This window comes from Triticum dicoccoides, chromosome 5A (genome assembly GCF_002162155.2).
Source record: "Triticum dicoccoides isolate Atlit2015 ecotype Zavitan chromosome 5A, WEW_v2.0, whole genome shotgun sequence".
Taxonomy (NCBI): Eukaryota; Viridiplantae; Streptophyta; class Magnoliopsida; order Poales; family Poaceae; genus Triticum; species Triticum dicoccoides.
In genome coordinates, this window is record NC_041388.1 from 395,103,822 (window position 1) to 395,122,344 (window position 18,523).

Genomic DNA, 18,523 nt, shown 5'->3' on the forward strand with positions numbered 1-18,523 from the left:
CTCAATCACCATCTTATTGTGAGTAGTCCAAAGGGTCCACATCATAGCCGCGAAGATGAGCCAGAACAGTCAGCGCTTACGGCCAACCTGAGTGGCCCTTACCTGCAGAAACTCTGCAAGGTCATGGGCCTCCCACTCCGGTCCCAGAGCCTCATGAACAAAGCATAAAAGTGCCTGCGCTTCTACGCATGAGAACAAAACGTGCGTTCCCGTTTCCAGGACGTGGCAGAGGGGGCAAAGGCCATTGCCCGGTGCATGGCGTTTCAGCACCTCGGTCCCCGAAGGTAAATGGTCTATGAGAAGGTGCCAAACGAAAATCTTGATCTTCAGGGGCATAGGTGCCTTCCACAATGGGGATAACCACTGGAGAACCGGCAACCGACATAGCGCCTGATAAGATGAGCTAACGGAGAATTCTCCCGAAGGAGAGAGGCTCCAAGAAACAAAGTCAGGATCCTGGGACATAGGAAGAGGGACTACTTCCCTTAATTCTGTCCATTCTTCTACCCCGGCTGGTCCGAATGAGCGGCGGAATGCAATATTCCATCCCTCATCCAAAGCAGCTGCAAATACAAGAACAGTCGGGTCGTCACAAATCGCAAAGAGCCTCAGAAACCGCATGCGGAGAGGCTCGCCATCAAGCCAGGGGTCCAACCAGAACTGGATCCCAGACCCATTGCCAACCGAGAACTGCAAGCCCAGCCTAATCTCATCTTTGATGTCCTGAATCAATTTCCAAAACTGGGATCCAGCCGAGTGCGTGCAAGCCAAGAGGGGCTGGCCATGCAAGTACTTGGACTCAATCAGCTGCAGCCACAAGCCTCCATCTCCTCGCAAGATCTGCCACACCCAGCGAAGCATGAGCGCAACGTTCATACGGCGAGACGCAGGGATGCCCAACCCCCCTCGGTCCTTCGGCAAGCAGATGTCAGCCCATTTCACCATGTGGTACTTAGGCCGACCATCCCCTGCCTGCCAGAAGAACCTAGCCAGCTCCTTGTCAAAGGAGCTATGTACACCTTCAGGCAAGATGTACATCCCCATTATGTACATGGGGAGGCTGGCAAGGTTAGAGCTAATAAGGACAATTTTGCTTCCTTTAGAAGTGGACCTACTGCACCAGGACTCCGCACGGGACGCTACTCGTCCCACAAGCGGATCATACCCACTCACGAAAATCCTAGACTCAGCCAGGGGCATCCCCAAGTAAGATACGGGGAATGAAGCCAACCTACAATTGAGGTTATCCACGATCCTGAGCTGCTCAGCCCCCGAGTAACCAAGGACCACAACCTCGCTCTTATCAAAGTTAATCTTAAGTCCAGACATTTCCTCAAAGCAAAGCAAAGGGAACTTAAGATTAACAATGTCCGAATCCGAGCCTCCTACCATAATCATGGTGTCATCCGCGTACTGCAAGTGGGTTACCCCTCTATCTGGAATGAGGTGCTAACCACACCCTTAAGGTGGCCGGCCAGCTTGGCCTTATCTAGGATGCCAGCAAGGGCATCAACTGCAAGGTTGAAGAGCAAGGGGGAGATAGGATCCCCTTGCTTTACCCCCTTGGAGGCCTGGAAGAAGGGACCCACTTCACCATTGATGTTGATCGGCGTGTTGCCAGATCTAACCAATCGCATGATCTAGGAGCACCACCGCTCGTCAAATCCTCGTCGCTGCACCACCAACCTCAAAAAGGACCAGTCCAAACGGTCATATGCCTTTTGGAAGTCCAATTTGAGGAAGAGCCCCTTAAGCCCCTTCGACGCCACCTCATGGACAATCTCATGAAGGGCAAGAATCCCGTCATGGATCCGCCAGCCCTTCAGGAACACGGACTGAAGGGGGTGGGAAATCCTTTCCGCCACGGGGGACAAATGGGTCGCGCAAACCTTCGCAAAGATTCCCTCCAACACATTGATCATCGTGATGGGATGGAATTGCCGAATATCCGTAGCCCCAACAACTTTGGGGATAAGAGATATGACACGATAGTTAATCCCAGCCATGTCCAAAGTTCCAATATAAAACTCATGGAACATGGGCATAATGACCGGACGCAAGATCTCCCAGAATTTCTGGAAGAAGACTACAGGAAGGCCATCGGGCCCTGGGGCCGAGCAAGCTTTCATAGAAGCAATCGCCCGTCCCACCTCCTCGGGAGAAAAGAGGAGAGTAAGCTCCGCATTCTCCGCATCGGAGACCTGATCTGCAAGCGGCCAGAAGTCAGCGCAGAGGAAGACACTTCCATGCGGCTCAGCCGAAAACAACTCCTTATAGAAGGAGTAAATATGGGTGGAGATGTCCACTGGGCTCTCCAGGAGAACAACCCCACCCAGAGGAAAGGGATGGCACATTTCCATCTGCGGCCATTGGCTATCGCCTAGAAGTAGGCAGTGTTCGCATCCCCCTTAAGGAGCCAGTTCTGCCCCCCTCGACGCTGCCGAAATAGCTCCTCACTCTTGTCTCAGGCGAAGCAGCCGAGTCTGGCCGCGCATGCACAAGTGCCATCGCGAGATCAATTATATATGAGGGAGCAAGACAGTGGAACATTGGCACATCTTGGGAACAACTCATCTGAGTCAGCCACCACCTAGCTACGACCATTGTATGAGTCCTCCTCAGTCATGATTGTTTTCCCCCGGCTGCACATCTCCTTCGGCATCTCTTTCCCCCATTGCCTGATTCTGAAGAAATCCAAACATCCTGACATGCATCACACCCATGGGCATCATCATTCGCAATTCGGCCCCTAGAATAAATCCAGCGTCCAACCTAGGAACGAAGCTGCATCCCAAACAAAACGAACATGACGTCTGATCTACTAGGCTTGATCGACGGTGGTGAGTAATATTTCGGTGACGAACGCGATGGCAAATTCAGGTTGCAAAAAAACCACTAGCGCATCCCAGACCGGCCAACAAAAAACGAGATCTGGCAAAAGATTGCCCTGAATTGCTCTCCTCGAAGAAGCACTCCATTGCATCCATGGCGAAAGTGCTTTCCTCCAGTGTGGCAGAGGAAGGGGATGGTGAGCATAAGGAAAGAAAAGTCCACCTATACAGACTCATGGGCCCATCGAATTAATGACCCATTAGCCACCAATCCTGGCGCTGGGGGAAATTCATATCATTACATCACATCAGGTTCGACCCATGTATGAATCAAGCACAGGAGCCCATGGCACCTGCGTATTTCCAAATAACAGGGAGCGTATTGAGCTGTAAAGCAGCATCACGCGCATCACAATGTTATAAAGATTGACCAAGATTACGAGCACCATGTAGCTCGTCCTCCATTGAGCATTTTCGTGCAATATTGTGCTACACCCCACCTAAGCAGTTACTACACAAATTTGATATACTTGTAGGTGGCGGTACATTAAAAGATGCATGTATTGTTCGCCACATAAGCCTGACAAGTGGGCAAAGAAATAAGTGTTGAATTGTTTCCTGATGGTCACATAAACAATTCACTATCTTAACACCTACATTTTACCAAATTACCCTTGGTAAGGGCATCTCTAACGCCGACCAGCAAACCTCCCGCATGCGTTCGGATCGCGCTGCCTGGGTAGTAGAAGCCATCCAACGCAGGCTTGTATCGGTCTGCGGCGTGGTCCCGACTCTATTTCTCCCGCAAACTGGAGACAAATAGGGGGCGAGGGAGGGGTGTCGGTGTCAAAAGCGGCGGATCTCGGGTAGGGGGTCCCGAATTGTGCATCTAGGATTGATGGTAACAGGAGACAGGGGACACGATGTTTACCCAGGTTCGGGCCCTCTCTATGGAGGTAATACCCTATGTTCTGCTTGATTGATCTTGATGAATATAAGTGTTACAAGAGTTGATCTACCACGAGATCGTAATGGCTAAACCCTAGAAGTCTAACCTGTATGACTATGGTAATGAATGTGTCCATTCCGGACTAACCCCTCCGGTTTATAGACACTGGGAATCTAGGGTTTACATAGAGTCAGTTACATAAGAAGGGATCTTCATAGTCGGTCGCCAAGCTTGCCTTCCACGCCAAGGAGAATCCAATTCGGACACATGTACAGTCTTCGGCCTTCACGTCTTCACAGCCCATCAGTCCGGCCCATGGATAACAGGCCGGACGCCCGAGGACCCCTTAGTCCAGAACTCCCTCAATAGCCCCTGAACCTGGCTTCAATGACGAGGAGTTCGACGCGCAGATTGTCTTCGGCATTGCAAGGCGGGTTCCCTTCTATCCGAACTTCAAGATAGTCTTCGGATGCGATGATAGTATCCGGACCTGTCACACACACACCATACATAACCACAGAGAGAATATATTTTTACACGAGTCTAATTTGCTGATGACCTCACGTCTGTCCAGTCATAATTTCGAACCATTTTTCGTCTGCCGCTCCATGTTTCGAGACGCGGTTGCCATTGGCACGTCTTGTCGAAGCAGAGATCATGTCCCCTTATTACGGGATTCTCATCAATATGGGCATGGGTAACCCAACCGTGCCGTTTATACAACCCTTGGGAATAGGCAAATCTTAAGGCGAGTGAGGAGGCGTTCAATATTTATTTGCCTTTATAAGGGGATAAGGATTCCCTCTTCCTCTCTCATGCCCTCTCTCTGTCTCCGCCTTTCCGATCTCGAGCTCTAGCGCCCAAGTTCTCATCTCCTTTCCACTCAAGCAACCATGTCCGGATCCGGAGGCCGAGGCAAGTGGATGGTTTCCTCCGTCAAGGAGGAGGACATTACTGAGCTTCGGGCGGCCGGATATTCGGCGAAGGAGATCGCTCATCGCCTGCCGACCGAGGAACAAGTCGTCCCCACACCAGAGCCCACCGAGAGGGTAGTGTCCATCCCCCATTTTCTTCCGCGGGCTAGGGTTTCCACTCCACCCTTTCATCCACGGGCTGATGTATTATTACGGGATAGATTTCCATGATCTGTCCCCGAATTCTTTCCTCAACATTTCGGTGTTTATCGTCATGTGTGAGGCCTTCCTCCGCATCCAACCCCACTCCGGGCTATGGCTCAAAGTTTTTAACGTGAAGCCGAAGGTGGTGGATGGCCAGCAGGCGGAGTGAGGAGGAGCCATGGTGAGCAAGCTGTCCAACGTCTCCTGGCCCAAAGGCACCTTTGTGGACACGGTAAAGGAGTGGCAGAAGTAGTGGTTCTACATCACAGAACCTCGCGGCACCACCTGGGCCGCAGCTGCCGAATTCCGCTCCGGCACTCCCATGCGACTCACCTCCTGGGTCGAGAAGAGTCCGGACCGGGGTTCCCCTGACGAGCTGATAGCGTTACAGGCGCACGTTCAAAGCATGGTGATCATGAAAGTCAAGCTCGTTGATGTGATCCAGGTGATGCTAGTTTGCCGGATCCTTTCGTGCCAGCGCCGAGGCCGTCCTCTATGGGAGTTCAATCCGAAGAAGCATCAGACCCTGGTGAGGCTCTTCGAGACTACTCATGAAGGCGCATGGAAGTTGCTCTTTAAGGGAAACGAGAAACCACCGGCCACGGATTCAGACTGTGGTCACGATTGTAAACACCTCGCCAGCGAGGTATGTTATTTTTTGATGTAGCCCCAACTTAATCGTTTCAAGGATGATGTCTGAGCTTATCATTGCATTTCCAGGACTGGATGGAGAGGGTGAAGCGGATCCAGTGTCCGGCTCTGCTGCCTGAAGAACCGATCATCCCGCATCTAGCGAAGATGCTGGTGTCAGCGCCTTATAAGGCGCCGGAGAAGAAGGACAAGAGGAAGGCCAAGGGGGCCAAGAGTGGCCCCCATCACAAGGGCACTTCGGACATGACGTCCGAAGACAATGAAGCTCATTCCTCTGTCCCTGAGGACAATGGCGAGGAAGAGGAGGAGGAGGAGGAGGAAAACAATCCTCCCCTGAGGAGAGGAAGAAGAAGAGGGCGGCTTTGGCGCATCCGAAGGCGAAAACGCCCAAGAAGGGGAAGAGCGTCCCAGCGGTCAACACTGCGTGGGACGCTGATAGCAGTCCGGAAAGACTCCCTCGCACCAAGCCCCAGGCCGCATCGTAAGTGACATGGCTCGCTCATGCACGCATCCGGCCCTTTCTCTTCATTATCTTGACATAGTTAATTGTGCTATTGCAGTCTGACCAACGACCTTATCCAGCGATCCTCGTCTGGAGGTTCGTTGGCTCCATCGGAGATGGTGAGCATGTCGCCACCACCTGCTTATTCCCCCGGGGCCAGGGACGACACCGAAGTGTTATCCCGGAGGACCGCTCCGAGCCGGGGAGGAGCCCAGGATGCTGTTCGGCAGGTGCCACAAGGCGAGACCTCCACTGCCGGGCACATGGGGGAGACGATCCCTATGGAGATTGGCGAAGAGGGACGCATTCAGTTCGGCCCTCAGCCGAATACGATTTCGGAGTCAGGCGAGCAGCCCCATTTGAGGGAGGGGGTGCGTTGCTTCCACTGGTGGCCCCTATCCATACAGGGGCGCCAGATAACCTGATGGAGGCGCTTCGAGGCGCCTCCGTCGTGGACGAGCACCGTGTCCTTATGGGTGCGGTGATCGAGAAGATTCAGTCCGCCAAGAGTGGACTGAATGAAGCCTGCAGCAACCTGTTGACAGGTTTCGAGGTAAGGAAGAGAAAAACCCCTTGTAGATAGTAGCCCCTGAGACATTGTCCAGTGTTCGGCAAGAAGAACCGGACAGAGGATCAATCTTTTGTTATAGGAGACTAACGTAATATGTATGAATAAGCAGGCGTCGCTGTTGGCCGCAACCTCACATGCTACCGAAGTCTCTGAACTGAGGTAGAGGCTGGAGCGGACCGAGAACGAGCTCAGCGAGGTTAAGGTTCGGCTCCAGGAGAAGCAAGGTGAGTGACAACTTGCCGTGTGTTCGAAACGGATAGGCGCTGCATATTGACCGCAATGTCGTGATATGTGAAGGAGCCGCGATCGAGGTCGAGGCCCTAAAGAAGGCCCTGGGCGAGGCCGAGGAGAAGGCCGTCCAGCAGCAAGCCGCCCGTAAGAAGCTCAAGGCCCGGGTCAAAGAAGTCCAGCAGGAGCTCCAGGATACGGTCAAGAAATGTGAAGCCTTGGAGATGATGCGTCGGTTCAAGGGACCAAACTCGCCAAGGCTCGCCAGAGCGCGTAGACCACACGGAATGAGGTCCAGGCCGCCCTCCAGGAGATCCAGGAGGCCAAGAAGATCACGATGGGTGAGGCATTTAAGATGCAAAGCAAGTATGCGGAGGAGCAGTACCTTTTACTAACTCGGGTTCGGAGTTCCCCGAGAGCTTTTGCAGATTTACCACGCAGTGTATCAGACGCCGTGGAGTTCTATCGAGCCGAAGGAGGGGGTTCTACAGAGAAGCTATTCTGGTCGCAGATGCAGCGCCAGAGCATCCAGTGTCCTTCATTGATCAACTGAAACAGCTGGTGGAGCTGCATAGGGTGGCCGAACTAGCTATGCAGGATTTCATAATCCGGCTATGGCCAGCCAAAGCTATGCCAAGCAGCTACTTCGGACTCGTGAGGCGGATGGTGAACGCCTGTCCTCGGCTGGACGTCGTCAAGCGCTCGGCCTGCATTGAAGGTGCCCGCATGGCCTTCGCCCGTTGCAAGATGTGGTGGGCGAAGATGGACGCCGTCGAGGTGACCAGAGGGCCACCGGAGGGCAAGGAGCACCGCACACCCGAGCGGTATTTTGCGGATGTCCTGGAGGGGTCTCGTCTTGTGGTAGCACAATGTTTGCAGGACATTGTATTTGAATAGATGTATTCATGGTGCCTCTGCCTTGTATTATGAGAACAAAGCCTGTTTTGTAATGTAATTTTGTTATGCTTTGAATTGTTTCCTCCTGTGCAGCCGTGTTGTATGTAATCTGAGGGTTGGCCAGTCGTTGGCTTCTGCCCTCACGTAGGTAGTACGGAGGTGTTCGGGATGGAATCTAAACAATTTTGATCCAATTATATGGTCCTTGAAGGAGTTGTTTAGTGCAACGAACAAGGCAGTCAAACTGTACGGCTTAAACGCCCTCACTTAGCCATAGGAGTTTTATAATAAAGTGTAGGTGCAGCCCTTGGTTCGAGCCAGGGTGCTGTCAGCATCTGATCGGGAAGTGCCGATCTTTTGCATAAAGCGGAAAAAATCTCCAACGATTTGTAACCCTCGAACAGCTGACCGGCTCTCGCCGTATCATGACAGTCAGTTTTTGGCTTTCTCTACTGAGGCGCTCATCTGGTCAAGGCCAGGGCACAATTGCAGTAGTTCTCCCTTTACTACCCTAGCCGATTTAGCGGAACGTAAGGTAGCAAGCACATGAGCCGGGCAACCCAACTATTGACCAAAGACATGATTAGGAGCCAATGCATATAATGCTAAATTCAGGGTGCCGAACTTATCTTTAAGGATTGTTCGGACTTTATTGCCGTATTGCTACCTCTTGAGCATTACATTGGTTTTCCCCGAAGAGGAAGGGATGATGCAGCAAATTAGCGTAAGTATTTCCCTCAGTTTTTGAGAACCAAGGTATCAATCCAGTAGGAGGCTACGCGCGAGTCCCTCGCACCTGCACAAAACAAATAAATCCTCGCAACCAACGCAAATAGGGGTTGCCAATCCTTATAAGTCCACTTACGAGAGTGAGATCTGACAGATATGATAAGATAATATTTTTGGTATTTTTATGATAAAGATGCAAAGTAAAATAAAGGCAAAGTAAATAACAAAGGAAATAACTAAGTAGTAGGAGATTAATATGATGAAGATAGACCCGGGGGCCATAGGTTTCACTAGTGGCTTCTCTCGAGAGCATAAGTATTCTACGGTGGGTGAACAAATTACTGTTGAGCAATTGACAGAATTGAGCATAGTTATGAGAATATCTAGGTATGATCATGTATATAGGCATCACGTCCGAGACAAGTAGACCGACTCCTTCCTGCATCTACTACTATTACTCTACTCATCGACCGCTATCCAGAATGCATCTAGAGTATTAAGTTAAAAACAGAGTAACGCCTTAAGCAAGATGACATGATATAGAGGGATAGACTCATGCAATATGAAGAAAACCCCATCTTGTTATCCTCGATGGCAACAATACAATACGTGCCTTGCTGCCCTTACTGTCATCGGGAAAGGACACCGCAAGATTGAACCCAAAGCTAAGCACTTCTCCCATTGCAAGAAAGATCAATCTAGTAGGCCAAACCAAACTGATAATTCGAAGAGACTTGCAAAGATAACCAATCATACATAAAAGAATTCAGAGAAGATTCATATATTATTCATAGATAGACTTGATCATAAACCCACAATTCATCGGTCTCAACAAACACACCGCAAAAATAAGATTACATCGAATAGATCTCCACAGGAGAGGGGGAAAACATTGTATTGAGATCCAAAAAGAGATAAGAAGCCATCTAGCTACTAACTATGGACACGTAGGTCTGAGGTAAACTACTCACACTTCATCGGAGGGGCTATGGTGTTGATGTAGAAGCCCTCCATGATCGATGCCCCTTCGGTGGAGCTTCGGAACATGCCCCAAGATGGGATCTCGTGGATACAGAAAGTTGCGGCGGTGGAATTAGGTTTTTGGCTCCGTATCTGATCGTTTGGGGGTACATGGATATATATATAGGAGGAAGGAGTACGTCGGTAGAGCAACAGGGGGCCCACGAGGGTGGAGGGCGCGCCTGGTAGGGGTGGGCGCGCCCCCTACCTCGTGGCCTCCTGTTTTATTTCTTGACGTAGGGTCGAAGTCTCCCTGGTCTCATTCGTTGAGAAAATCACATTCCCGAAGGTATCATTCCGTTTGGACTCCGTTTGATATTCCTTGTCTTCGAGAACCCTAAAACAGGCAAAAAACAGCAATTCTGGGCTGGGCCTCCGGTTAATAGGTTAGTCCAAAAAATAATATAAAAGTGGATAATAAAGCCCAATAATGTCCAAAACAGTAGATAATATAGCATGGAGCAATAAAAAATTATAGATACGTTGGAGATGTATCAAGCATCCCCAAGCTTAATTCCTGCTCGTCCTCGAGTAGGTAAATGATAAAAACAGAATTTTTGATGCGGACTGCTACTTGGCATAATTTCAATGTAATTCTTCTTAATTGTGGTATGAATATTCAGATCCGAAATATTCAAGACAAAAGTTCATATTGACATAAAAATAATAATACTTCAAGCATACTAACAAAGCAATTATGTCTTCTCAAAATAACATGGCTAAAGAAAGTTATCCCTACAAAATCATATAGTCTGGCTATGCTCTACCTTCACCACACAAAATATTTAAATCATGCACAACCCCGATGACAAGCCAAGCAATTGTTTCATACTTTTGACATTCTCAAAACTTTTTCAATCTTCACGCAATACATGAACGTGAGCCATGGATATAGCACGATAGGTGGAATAGAGTGGTGGTCGTGGAGAAGACAAAAAAGGGAAGATAGTCTCACATCAACTAGGCGTATCAACGGGCTATGGAGATGCCCATCAATAGATATCAATGTGAGTGAGTAGGGATTGCCATGCAACGGATGCACTAGAGCTATAAGTATATGAAATCTAAAAAAGAAACTAAGTGGGTGTGCATCCAACTTGCTTGCTCATGAAGACCTAGGGCAATTTGAGGAAGCCCATCATTGGAATATACAAGCCAAGTTCTATAATGAAAGATTCCAACTAGTATATGAAAGTGATAACACGAGAGACTCTCTACTATGAAGATCATGGTGCTACTTTGAAGCACAAGTGTGGTAAAAGGATAGTAACATTGTCCCTTCTTTCTTTTTCTCTCATTTTTTTATTTGGGCCTTTTCTCTTTTTATGGCCTCTTTTTTCATTTGGGCTTCTTTGGCCTCTTTTATTTATTTTTCGTCCGGAGTCTCATCCCGACTTGTGGGGGAATCATAGTCTCCATCATCCTTTTCTCACTGGGACAATGCTCTAATAATAATGATCATCACACTTTTATTTTTCTTACAACTCAACAATTACAATTCGATACTTAGAACAAACCATGACTCTATGTGAATGCCTCCGGCGGTGTACCGGGATATGCAATATGACAATGATGGAGTGTGTCATAATAAACGGAATGGTGGAAAGTTGCATGGCAATATATCTCGGAATGGCTATGGAAATGCCATAATAGGTAGATATGGTGGCTGTTTTGAGGAAGGTATATGGTGGGTGTATGATACGGGCGAAAGGTGCGCGGTATTAAAGAGGCTAGCAAAGGTGGAAGGGTGAGAGTGCGTATAATCCATGGAATCAACATTAGTCATAAAGAACTCATATACTTATTGCAAAAATCTACAAGTTATCAAAGCAAAGTATTACGCGCATGCTCCTAGGGGGATAGATTAGTAGGGAAAGACCATCGCTCGTCCCTGACCGCCACTCATAAGGAAGGCAATCAATAAATAAATCATGCTCCGACATCATCACATAACGGTTCACCATACATGCATGCTACGGGAATCACAAGCTTCAACACAAGTATTTCTGAAATTCACAACTACTCAACTAGCACAACTTTAATATCACCATCTTTATATCTCAAAACAATTATCAAGTATCAAACTTATCATAGTATTCAACACACTCATAAGAAAGTTTTAGAGAAAAGTATACTTTTCGTCCCTCAACTCTTGGTGAAGTCTAGATTTGGTCCCTCAACTTCAAAACCGGACAACTTGCACCCCCAACTACCGAAACCGGACAAGGTTCGTCCCTGGACTCGGTTTTGACCGGTTTTTGGTGTTGACTCACCCCGGTTTTGACCGGTGCTCATTCATATTCCTGTAATTTTTTTATATCCGTGAACTTTTTGAAATTCACATACACTTTTCAACTCCGCGTAGTTTTTTCAAGGTCGCGTATTTTCAAAAAAATAAACATACCTTTTTTCAAATCAGCGAACTATTCTGAAATTCGCGTACTTTTTTCAAATCCATGATTTTTTAACATTTACGTACTTTTTCCAAATCCCCGTATTTTCCCAAGTTTGTGTAATTTTATCAAATCCAAGTATTTTTTCAAAGCCATGAATTGTTTCTGAAATTCGCATACTTATTTCAAATCCACATGCTTTCCGAAGTCTGCATTTTTTTCAAATCCGTGTTGCTTTTATAATCCATGAACTTTGTATGAAATTCACGTACTTGTTTCAAGTTGAAATAATTTTTGAAATCCACATATTTTTGCGCAAAAGAAGTGCATATCCGCGTACTTTTTTCAAGTTCACATAAAATTTTCAAATTCATGAACTCTTTCAAAAAAAATGTACTCGAATATGAAAGGTGCATCAATTTTAAAAAATTAGATGAACTTAAAAAATAAATGAACTTTAAAAAATATGCATATTTGAAAAAGTACATGAACTTGGAAAAAATTACACCGATTTAAAAAAAGTACACACATTTTAAAAAGGTTCACGTATTTAAAAAAAGTAACCGAATTTGAAAATAGTACATGGACTTGGAAAAGGTAGGCAAATTTGAGTCGGAACGGTCAAAACCAGGGTGGGACAACACTAAAACCGGTCAAAACCGTGACCACGGATGAATCTTGTCCGGTTTGAGAAGTTAAGGGTGCAAGTTGTCCGATTTTGAAGTTGAGGGACCAAATCTAGACTCCGCCAAAAATTGAGGGATGAAAAGTATACTTTTCTCAAAGTTTTATTATTAATCTTATATACCAAGCATATTAGGATTTTAAGCAAATTACCATGCTATTAAGACTCTCAAAATAATATAAGTGAAGCATGAGAGATCAATAGTTTCTATAAAACAAATCCACCACCGTGCTCTAAAAGATATAAGTGAAGTACTAGAGCAAAATTATATAACTCAAAAGATATAAGCGAAGCACATAGAGTATTCTAACAAATTCCAAATCATGTATGGCTCTCTCAAAAGGTGTGTACATCAAGGATTATTGTGGTAAACTAACAATCAAATACTCAAATCATACAAGACGCTCCAAGCAAAACACATATCATGTGGTAAATAAAAATATAGCTCCAAGTAAAGTTACCGATAGAAGTAGACGAAAGAGGGGATGCCTTCCGGGGCATCCCCAAGCGTTGGCTTTTACGTGTCCTTAGATTATCTTGGGGGTGCCATGGGCATCCCCAAGCTTAGGCTCTTGCCACTCATTGTTCCATAATCCATCAAATCTTTACCCAAAACTTGAAAACTTCACAACACAAAACTTAAAGTAGAAAATCTCGTGAGTTCCGTTAGTGAAAGAAAATAAAAGACCACTTCAAGGTACTGTAATGAACTCATTCTTTATTTATATTGGTGTTATACCTACTGTGTTCCAACTTCTCTATGGTTTATAAACTATTTTACTAGCCATAGATTCATCAAAATAAGCAAACAACACACGAAAAACAGAATCTGTCAAAAACAGAACAGTCTGTAGTAATATGTAGCTAGTGCAAGATCTGGAATCCCAAAAATTCTAAAATAAATTTCTTGACGTGAGAAATTTATGTATTAATAATATGCAAAAAGAATTAACTAAATATCACGTTCCAAATACAAATGACAGCAGTTCTCGTGAGCGCTAAAGTTTCTGTTTTTTACAGCAAGTTCAACAAGACTTTCCCCAAGTCTTCCCAACGGTTCTACTTGGCACAAACACTAATTAAACACAAAAAACACAACCAAAACAGAGGCTAGATAAATTATTTATTACTAAATAGGAGCAAAAGCAAGGAATAAAAATAAAATTGGGTTGCCTCCCAACAAGCGCTATCATTTAACGCCCCTAGCTAGGCATAACAAGCAAGAATAGATCTAGGTATTGCCATATTTGGTAGGCAATCCATAAGTGGCTCTCATAATAGATTCATAAGGTAATTAAATTTTCTTTCTAGGAAAGTGTTCCATGCCTTTCCTTAATGGAAATTGGAATCTAATATTTCCTTCGTTCATATCAATAATTGCACCAATCGTTCTAAGGAAAGGTCTACCAAGAATAATAGGACATGAAGGATTGAAATCTATGTCAAGAACAATAAAATCTACAGGCACATAATTCCTATTTGCAACAATAAGAACATCATTAATTCTTCCCATAGGTTTCTTAATAGTGGAATCCGCAAGGTGCAAGTTTAGAGAGCAATCATCAAAATCACGGAATCCTAACAAATCACACAAAGTCTTTGGAATCGTGGAAACACTAGCACCCAAATCACATAAAGCATAGCATTCATGATCTTTAATTTTAATTTTAATAGTTGGTTCCCACTCATCATAAAGTTTTCTAGGGATAGAAACTTCCATTTCAAGTTTTTCTTCATAAGATTGCATCAAGGCATCAATGATATGTTTAGTAAACGCTTTATTTTGACTATAAGCGTGAGGAGAATTTAGCACGGATTGCAACAAGGAAATACAATCAATCAAAGAGCAATTTTCATAGTTAAATTCCTTGAAATCCATAATAGTGGGTTTAGCAACATCTAGGGTTTTAGTATCTTCAATCCCACTTTTATCAAATTTAGCATCAAGATCAACAAATTCCGAATTCTTGGAACGCCTTCTAGGTAAAGGTGGATCATATTCAGTCCCATCATTATCAAGATTCATATTGAAAAACAAAGATTTGATAGGGGAGACATCAATAACTTTTAGATCTTCATCTTTATTTTCATAGGATCTAGAAGAACACGCTCTTATAAAGACATCGTTCTTAGCACGCATCCTAACGGCTCTTTCTTTGCACTCATCAATGGAAATTCTCATGGCTTTGAGAGACTCATTGATATCATGCTTAGGTGGAATAGATATAAGTTTCAAAGAATCAACATCAAGAGCAATTCTATCAACGTTCCTAGCCAAATCATCAATCTTAAGCATTTTTTCTTCAATCATAGTATTAAAATTCTTTTGCAAAGTAATAAATTCTTTAATATTAGATTCAAAATCAGAGGGCATCTTATTATTGTTTCCATAAGAATTGTTGTAGGAATTACCATAATTATTAGAGGGCTTACTAGGATAAGGCCTAGGATTGAAATTTCCCCTATACGCGTTGTTACCAAAATTGTTCCTACCAACAAAATTCACATCCATAGATTCATTATTATTCTCAATCAAAGTAGACAAGGCATATCATTAGGATCAGAAGAAACACTCTTATTAGCAAATAATTTCATAAGTTCATCCATCTTTCCACTTAAAACATTAATTTCTTCTACCGCATGCACCTTTTTTTTAGTAGATCTTTCAGTGTGCCATTGAGAATAATTAACCATAATATTATCTAGGAGTTTAGTAGCTTCTCCTAAAGTGATTTCCATAAAAGTGCTTCCGCAGCCGAATCTAAAAGATTACTAGAAGCAAAATTCAATCCGGCATAACAATTTTGAACAATCATCCACAAATTTAAACTATGAGTAGGGCAATTACGTATCATTAGTTTCATTCTCTCCCAAGCTTGTGCAACATGTTCATGATCAAGTTGCTTAAAATTAATAATATCATTTCTAAGAGAGATGATCTTAGCGGGAGGAAAATACTTAGAGATAAAAGCATCTTTGCACTTGTTCCATGAATCAATACTATTTTTAGGCAAGGATGAAAACCAAGCTTTAGCACGATCTCTAAGCGAAAAAGGAAATACCTTCAATTTAACAATATCATTATCCACATATTTCTTATTTTGCATGTCACACAAATCAACGAAGCTATTTAGATGGGTAGCGGCATCTTCACTAGGAAGGCCGGAGAACGGATCTTTCATGACAAGATTCAGCAAAGCAGTATTAATTTCACAAGATTCAGCATCGGTAAGAGGAGCAATAGGAGTGCTAATAAAATCATTGTTGTTGGTATTGATGAAGTCACACAATTTAGTATTATCTTGAGCCATCGCGACAAGCAAGCAAACTAACACACAATCAAACAAAAAGCAAGCGGGCAAAAAGAGGCAAATAGAGAGGGAGAGGGAGGATAGAGAGAGAGGGCGAATAAAACGGCAAGGGTGAAGTGGGGGGAGAGGAAAACGAGAGGCAAATGGCAAATAATGTAATGCGGGAGATAAGGGTATGTGATGGGTACTTGGTATGTTGACTTTTGCATAGAACTCCCCGGCAATGGTGCTAGAAATCCTTCTTGCTACCTCTTGAGCACTACGTTTTTTTGAATTTGAAGACAGTAGGAAAGGATCCTACTGCATATATATTAAAGGAACTATAGAGCTATTACATGGTGGTAATTACAAGGAGGGGGTGGATGGTCAGAACTAAAAAATGAACTATGGAGGGTCGTGTTGTAAATTTTGCAAGATAGAAGAGACCACATGTCTCTTATGTTCAGGCAATCTATATTGGATGTTACTAAAATCAGACTTGAACCGAGCCCACCACGAGGCCATCAAAGGTGCAATATGTCTAAAATGGTTATTGTTACGCTCCTTCCATAGACTCCAAGCAGCAACAAGGAAGATTTCCATAACCATTTTGCGAGGATGCCGTGCTTTTAGTTGCCTCACAAGATCCAGTGTAACATCCCAAATTTTCAATTTGGAATGTTATACATTAGATCATCACTGCATATCATATTCTATTTGCTTTTGGTTTGATCCTAGAAATTCTACGTAACTCAAGGACCCTCGGAGAGAGTTGGGGATTTCGTTATTTTCATATTTGAGTTTTCTCAAATTTTGAAAATAGGATCATTTGATTTTATTTATTTTATCTTCAATTATTTCTATTATAGAAAAATGAGAGAGGGAATAAAATGACTTTCCAAAATAAAGAAATATTGAGGATTTAATAATAAAATCAAATAAAATTTTATTTTGGATTTATTGCTATTTTATTTGAATTTAGGAAAAATGTGCGTTTTTCCAAATTGCATTTAGGCCCCAAACAAATGTTCATCCTGTTCGGCTTGATTTTAGAAGTCGGGGAAATTTTATTTCGGAATTTTTGGAGTCTGTTTAGTATTTTTTTATTTATTTTTCTGCGCGTAATTATTTAAAAAAATGTGCAACCGACTTAGGGCCGGTTTCGGCCAGGACTCTTCGGGCGGCCTTTATAAGGAGCCGCCCCGAGCCCGTCAGCCCACCCCGCGCCGCAACCCTAACCCTAGCCGAGCCAAGCCGCCGCCGCCGACCCCACCGCCGCCGCTGGTTTTCCCCTCGAAAACCGTTCTGTTTTCCGCTGGTTTTTCATTCGGTTTTTTTAGATCCGTTTTTTTATTTAGATCAGTTTATTTCCGTTTTAGTTTATTTAGTGAGCGTTCACTCGTTCGTTCGTTTTAACGGACGCGTTCACCATTTAGTTCCAGAAAACAAACGTTCGTTCGTTAATCTGTTCGTCGATTTTCTTTTTCTCGGGTTTTCCGCGATTATTTCTGATCGCGATTTCTGATCCGATTTTCGTTCTAGTATAACTTTTCGCTCGTTTATCGGAATCAGACGATTCAAGCGCCTGGAGTTTCGTCTCGAAACCCTCTTTCCGTTTAACCAACTCGAACAAGTTATTGCTTCTGTAAAATTTGACCTAGATCCATATTAGTAAATGAAGTTTGTTTCTTTCGCCATTTGACTTTCTTTGCTTCTTCGATTTGATTCTTTTTGCAAACCAGAGTTCTTAAGTTGAACTTTTTGGTTAGTTCTCTTATTTGAGTTTTACCTGTGCATTAGTTGAGTACTTATTGTGTGCTTGTTTGTTTGTGATAGATTACCCGGAGTGCGCCGCTTGCTACTTCGAATCGCTAGGTTTCACGGATCATCAGCAAGGCAAATAACACTTTGATCATACCTCCTACTGCCTAGTTTTTATTGCATTAGATCAATCCTCAAACATTGCATGAATAGGATCTAATTAAATTGTGGGTTTTGGGAAGTAGATGAGGTAGTACCTATTACCTGTTTTATTATCAAACCTTTGGGAGTTACTTCTATGTTTGCTTATATTGCCATGCTATGCTAGTAGACGTGGATTGGGTGAGTGTATCCATGACAGATGTGAGATTGATAAATTAATGTTTTATTTAATGTGGCAACTTAAACACACATCTGGGTGGATTGAGGCACCTGGGTATTCCAGCGATTGCCTGTTTTTCTTTATGGACCGCCACCCAGGCTCAAAGGGATTATGAGATTATTCATACTAGAAACTTCCGTGTGCAGCCACAAGCTACTATGAGCTCTAGCATAGTTGAATAAGTTGTGCGAACTCTTACAGTGGTAGACTAGCAGATGTAGGGGAAAGTAGGTGTAACGGTCTAACCGTTCGTAAGGTGCTAGCGCTTCTGAAAGACTATGTCTCGGTCATCCGTTTCTCAAACACCATGTAGTGCAAGAATCCCAACGGAGGAGATCGAGTCTTGTGGGGAAAAGTGCGCAAACCTCTGTAGAGTGTATAAACTAATCATGGTTAGTCGTGTCCCCGGTTATGGACAACTTGAGTATCTACTATTTGGATTATCATGTGAATCTCATCATGTTACTCTAATTAATATTGTTGGGTTTTAAAGATGATGCTTAATTGGGATTGAGA